Source organism: Macadamia integrifolia, unplaced genomic scaffold (assembly GCF_013358625.1).
Source record: "Macadamia integrifolia cultivar HAES 741 unplaced genomic scaffold, SCU_Mint_v3 scaffold459, whole genome shotgun sequence".
NCBI classification, from domain to species: domain Eukaryota; kingdom Viridiplantae; phylum Streptophyta; class Magnoliopsida; order Proteales; family Proteaceae; genus Macadamia; species Macadamia integrifolia.
This window is the reverse complement of record NW_024870458.1, coordinates 358,350-364,785: the sequence shown is the minus strand read 5'-3', so window position 1 is coordinate 364,785 and position 6,436 is coordinate 358,350. Positions and strand designations below refer to the sequence as shown.

General features: G+C 37.2%; 1 long non-coding RNA gene across 1 annotated transcript; it reads right to left on the bottom strand.

Annotated features, from left to right (window-relative positions):
- Nucleotides 1–1,633: 1,633 nt before the first annotated feature.
- Nucleotides 1,634–3,904, bottom strand: LOC122068789. The gene is made up of 3 exons (XR_006137240.1): nt 3,755–3,904; nt 3,329–3,474; nt 1,634–2,371 (listed from the first exon to the last, which is right to left on the bottom strand). It is a non-coding gene; the product is annotated as an uncharacterized LOC122068789 (long non-coding RNA).
- Nucleotides 3,905–6,436: the final 2,532 nt, after the last annotated feature.

Here is a 6,436-nt window from a genome sequence, read left to right as displayed (position 1 = left end):
AGAAGTGGAAGACATTTCTCTAGTGCTATTTTCAATTGGAATTCTTAAGGGGCTTTGAATCAACAAGACTAAGTAATACATATATATAAGAAATGAGTGATAACTTAGAAGAGGACTTCTTCTTAGGAACCTCCTCACTCAAGTCATAAATGGTAGTACACATGAGAGTGACCAGTCCTTGGCAATATGGGCTCTAAAACACATTCATTGAATGTTGGTTGACATGTTGTCATTGGGTTGGTCATTCAATATTCTAAGGGAGTGTTAGTATGTACAACTAATAAGCAAAGCCTCACTCAAGTCATAAATGCTAGTATACATGAGAGTGGGTGTCCTTGGCAATATGGGCTCTCCACCCATTCATTGGTTGTTGGTTGACATGTTGCCATTGGATTGGTCATTCAAGATTCTAAGGGATTTTAACAAAAAAAAAAATAGGATACTAAGGGAGTGTTACTATGTACAACTAATAAGCAAATCTTGACTCAAGTCATAAATGTTAGTATACATGAAAGTGACTAGTCCTTGGCAATATGGGCTCTAAAACACATTCATTGATTGTTGGTTGACATGTTGTCATTGGGTTGGTCATTCTTTATTTATGCAAGGAGTGTTAGTATGTACAACTAATAAGCAAATCCTCACTCAAGTCATAAATGCTAGTATACATGAGAGTGACTAGTCCTTGGAAATGGAAATATGGGCTCTCCACCCACTCTATAGTTGGTGACAAGTTTTTGCATCATGTACAACTACTTGGGCATTGCAAAGGCTAGTTTATTAACTTCCCATGGTAGGATAGGTAACCAAAGAGGGAAAAAGGGAGAGAAATGGAGTGTGTGTGTGTGTGTGTGTGTGAGAGAGAGAGAGAGAGAGAGAGTAGTTTATTGTACAACCCAATGGTTGGTATGAGATTGTCACAGGTCATGGTCAAGAGAGGAATCGGTCTCCTCTCTATCTACAGTATCACAGATTATATAGGATTGAAATAATTGGGTGGTGGTGATAACTACTTTTACTATTTGATAATCCTTATACACCTCTTCAAGTCACTAGGTTGTTTGACTTTCGCTTCAGTGGAAAATGTTTGGTGAAATGTATCAATTAGACCTTAAAAACAAAAATTATATATATATATAGAGAGAGAGAGGCACACTATTTGCATATCCAAGCTAAAGTCTATATCACCAAAGTGGTGAACTAAAAAATTGTTACTTCCATATCATATCCTATGAAATATAAAGAAGTAAGTGGATGCTATGGACATTACTGCAACACACTAACATGGCTGTTAAGGTGACAGTAAAGTCCTCCATTTACACATGGGAGCCTTTTCAGACATAATGGAGACCCGAGAGCCAAACCTTTTGATCTCAAGATGGGTGACCCAAATGGTTGGAACAGTTGAATTGATTTAAGGCAAAATTGATAGAAATCTAAGTTTCTTTTTCTTGGAAAATTAGAGTTGAGGCTTTAACTAAAGCCCGGATTCATGGGAAGAAAAGACCCTTTTTATGATTAAGAGGGATTCAATGCGTTTGGTTTTTTTTAACAAGAGTACATTTAATGTGTGGCACATAAAAATTTCAACATGTTTGCTTTTCACACTTCTATTTCAAATGAATAATGGCAATGTATTCTTACATACTCCTTTTATAGTTAAGCTCCAAATGATCGAATTAACATTCCTTTACAGGTAATATACTAGAGCATTGTTGGGCACTGTTGGGCTTTGCCAAATACATCACATTGTGTGCCTTTACCATTTTCTGAAAAATACAGTATGAATACAAATTGTTTCATGGCTCTCAAAAAAAAAAAAAAATGCAGTTTGCCTTTCTCAGTCAAGCTGAGAGATTAACTCCTATGCTTCAACAACCCCATGATTTAATGACTTGGTTGCAAGACAGTCAAGAACCGGGGAAGCCAGAAGGGTAAATTCTCTCCTAGGATTTTCTTCTTTGGTTCACCCGGTAAGATAAATGAGAACCATGGACTCTCTTCCAAAATTAGATAGATCATAGGATAGTCCCTTTGGGTGGCACTTGGATGGGTTCACCTGAACCTGCCTGAGCACTCAGTGGAGAAGATGCACAATCTTGAATATGGTTCTGAATTGTCACTTTTAATGAACTACACTTTTTGCCGGTTGGGATGAGTTCCTTGTCAACGGGAGTAATGTGAGAACCAAAGATTTGTATTATGTTGGATAAGATATCACCACTGTTATGCACATCAAGATTCCAGTAGGCGTGCTGAGCCAAATTGATAGGGGTGGCCTTGCCAACAGCTAAGGCTTTCATGATCACATTTAACTTGCTTTCCCCAAGTATCATATATGTTACCCTTACCTTCACATCACCAGGAAAACCTGCAATACATTATAGAACATGAAGGGGGTAATAATTAATTGGGACTATTAATTATTGAGTTCCAATCAAACAAGAATTAAACCCAAAAGAAGAAAAAAAAAGTTCTCAATGTATGTATAAATATTGCTGCAAGATTTAATTAGTCACAAACTATGTGAAGTAGACAGTTGGACATGTATCACTTTCAGAAAGAGATATATAAAAACTGATTGACTGGCCTTAAGTCCTGCGACACTGAAAGATTACTCCACTCTTTATACTATATTGATAGAATTGATCTCTAAATATTTTAGGCATTGAAGTGCAACATCAAATGAATGTACTAAGAATGAGTTCATGTGCATGGAAGCAAATATAACATGAAGCCTTACAAGGACAACCTTCAGAAAATGAAATGATGAAGCTAGTTTGAATTAAATTTACTGGTTGTACACCCTTAAGAAATACCTAGGTTCATCAATCCCTCTCTCTGTCTCTCCTATTGCTTTCTTCTCTGTCTTCCTTATTTATCTCTAAGGAACCATTCGTGGTGACTATTCAAAGACCAAGAACAATCCAACCCAAATCATCCTCCTTGTGTTATCAATCAGCTATATATCACTCCATTGCTCACTCAAGGACTTGAACTTACGTGTCTACCATGGCAGGATAATTCCATTTGATCAGTAACTTGGGTTTTATCATACTACTAGTGTAAAACATTTTTTTAATTGAAATGCCAAACGTGCACACCAGGTACAGCTCCGGTAAAGTTTCATGAATCAGGTCAAACTAACAATAGTTCAAGAAGCAAGAAAAAGAAATCAGTCAGACATACGAATGAACCATCCATAAAACGGAAATAACTAATAAGTACTATAAAATGAATAAAAAAAACACACATTATAGAGAGAGAGAGAGAGAGAGGAAATTTTAGGCGATCAAAAGAAAATAAAGGAACAAATATTGATAAATACCTTGATTGCAAGGACAGCATCTGAAGAACCACGAGTACCAGCAAAAGATACACACAATCCCTCGACATCAGAAAGAGCTTTCACCTTGGAGATTACCTCTTGTGCATTCATTCCAAGCTTTATGCCAAGAACAATCTGCAGAAGTTCTAACAAAAATGCATCCTTGATAAATTTACACCATTATTGACCTCACGATGTCCAACTGAACAAATTAATTAACCCATAACAAAAGTTTGGTTGGATACGAGCAAGAGTTTTTTAAGTATCAGTATCAAAGGTTCCCACCAGAATCTGGAATGTTTCAGATCTGATGATCCAAACAAGTATTATTCGATCAACTGAGAAGACCTAATAATCTGGATTAGTGGTCATCAACCATAGAGACCTATATTAATCATAGGAAATGCAGGGCAATAGTATACTTACTGGGCATATAGGATATGGATATATAATGCCGCAATAGTTAGTTTTCTCAGAAAAGATAGAGCGCGACAAAGAGAGAAGGCAACAATTAGGTTTCTCAGAAAAGAGAGACACACACACAACCTCGCAAAGTTAGCGTTTCTCAAAAGGGAGAGTAAGTCAGAGGCTCTCAACCCCTTTCTCTTTCCCTGGTCCCACTCACTCAGTCTCCCCCATTCTTTCTGCTTCTCTCTCAATTTTTCCCACCTATAGGCGATTGAAAATTTCACCGTCCCGCCTAAGAGGTATGTGCAAAATTCATTCCCTCCTAAGAGGTTTCCTAAGATTGAGAAAAAGTTTATCCAATGGAATACATCCAACTGGAACACATTGTTGGGCACATGATCTCTCTTCTCAAGAGAGGAGGGCTGATGTGGACAAGCCGTCACTAAAAGCAACCCATAACATTGTTACAATAAATCCAAACCAACCCGAAACCAAATCAAATCCTAATCAAAATTTCCTTATTGGTTTGGGTTTGGTTTTACTATTCCCACACCAAAATTGATTTAACCCAAACCCAAACTGACCCAAATTTGATCGATTGACACCCTTTATTTTACCTACAAGGAGGGTACTATGGTCAAACCCAATTGTAGCAAGTATGAAAGAATCTCTCTACAATTACTAGCTTACCCATATGAGGGCTGATGTGGCCAAGCCGAATAGTTAAACTATAAATGAAGGCACATAATAATTCAATTTGAACATTAAATCACTATAGTTATATACAAAGAATAATCATAGTAGAAGGTGACCCAAATCTTTAATAAAGAAGAAAAATGATATGAGATTATAGTTGTTTTTTAATGAAGGGGGTCGGGCTAGGTCGGACTACAATGAGTCGGTTCAGGTCAAGCCTATAGTTGATTGGTTCGGTCAGGCGCCCAACGGGTCTAGCCATTTGGCCAATAAAAATTTTCAATATGTCAACTCCAAAAAAAAAAAAAAAAAAAATTTGAAGTCAGGTTGTTTGAATGAATGAGAAATACTAACCCCCTTTTCATGAAAAATATGAAAAATCAATTTCATCTATTAATGCTTCAACACTTCTTGAAAAGGAGTGTCGAGCGTAACAAGCCAATTTGGAATTTGGATGTTAGAGTAGTTGCGAATGAAGGAATCACTACTTTAGTGGCAATTTTTGTTTGATACTAGCTTTGATAATGCTCTTTCACTTTTTTCTCATTTGGATGATACAGTTTATAATCGGGTCGATCGATTGTCGGGCTTTAATCCAGCTTCCTTAAATGGGCTTTAACCGGACTTTAACCGGGCTATAGACCTATTTAAGTTTAAACAAGCTTTAAACGTGCTTACCCTAAAATTATATTCTTAAGTGGGTTGAGATTATTATTATTCTTAAACAAAAAAAAAAAAGAGATTATGACCATTACAACTTACAAAATAAAGCTTAATTAAATAAAATCTTACTACAAAGCAAAGTGTAAGAAAGCTTAATTAGTTTCTTATAGTAGTGGCAAAATAGAAATTTTATGTAGTATTAAAGGGGTAGGGCTACAACGAGTCGGTTCAACTCAATCATATAAATGTATCAGTTCGATCAGGCGCCCGATGGGCTAGCTGGCTACACCATGAACGCCCATTTAGCCCGACAAGGTTAATAATAGGGCCGGTCTATGACCCTGGTACTATAAATGTGTTGGGTTCGATCGGGCCTACCGATGCAGGCTCAAAATTGACACCCCCTAATATATTCTACCATTATGATGCAAGAACTCCTCTTTTTCATATAGAGAACTTTCAGTATATTATTAAGCATGCATCCAAGACCCTTTTTTATTTTTTAATTTTTTTCTAACAATGGGTATCCAGACCTTCGCCTTGAATGGCTGAATCCAAGACCTATTTCAATATCTTATCAAGCATTAATCAACCTCATTCTATGTAAATCCTTAATCATATTTTCCCTTATGCTATGATACAATACCATACACATATAGGTCCCATCTTAGATATCATTTCATTACAAGGGGAGGATGTGGATTCCATCCGCCCAGGGTCATGATGTACATTTTTCCATTTCTAATAGTAACGGAAAAGCACCACATGAACAATGCCCGAAAACTTTTCTCCCTCAACCATCAAATTCCAAATTCTGAATGAATTTTCAAAATTAAAAAATAGAGAAACAACCCAAAATCACATCTGCCAGACGCGAATCTCATAATCTCCGCTTCTCCGGTTTCAACACTCAACCGTACCTAAATTAGAAAGACGGAAATGCTCCCATATAGTGCATTGCATATTACAAAGTTTTGAAATTTCAGGAAAAGTGGCTGCATCTCCGCAGCTTTCTCTCTCCCTCCTCTTCTTCCCTCTCTCTCTCTCTCTCTCTCTCTCTCTCTCTCTCTCTCTCTTACTGTTTCAGAATTTAGAATTCAAAATCATTCTTAGAGTACACTTACCACTCACTACAAACTTGTACAAAGGTCCTTAGGGTCTCACACCTCTCTCTCTCTCTCTCTCTCTTTCCTTCTCCTCCGTTCTCATCTCATCAAACCCTAATACCCATTTCCAGACCTTATCGTGTTTGGCGAACATGGGTAACAAGGAGAATCGCATGAGGGTTACCCTTGTTGCGATGAAGAGAGCCGCTTCTTCAATACCTGAGACTCCCGCAAC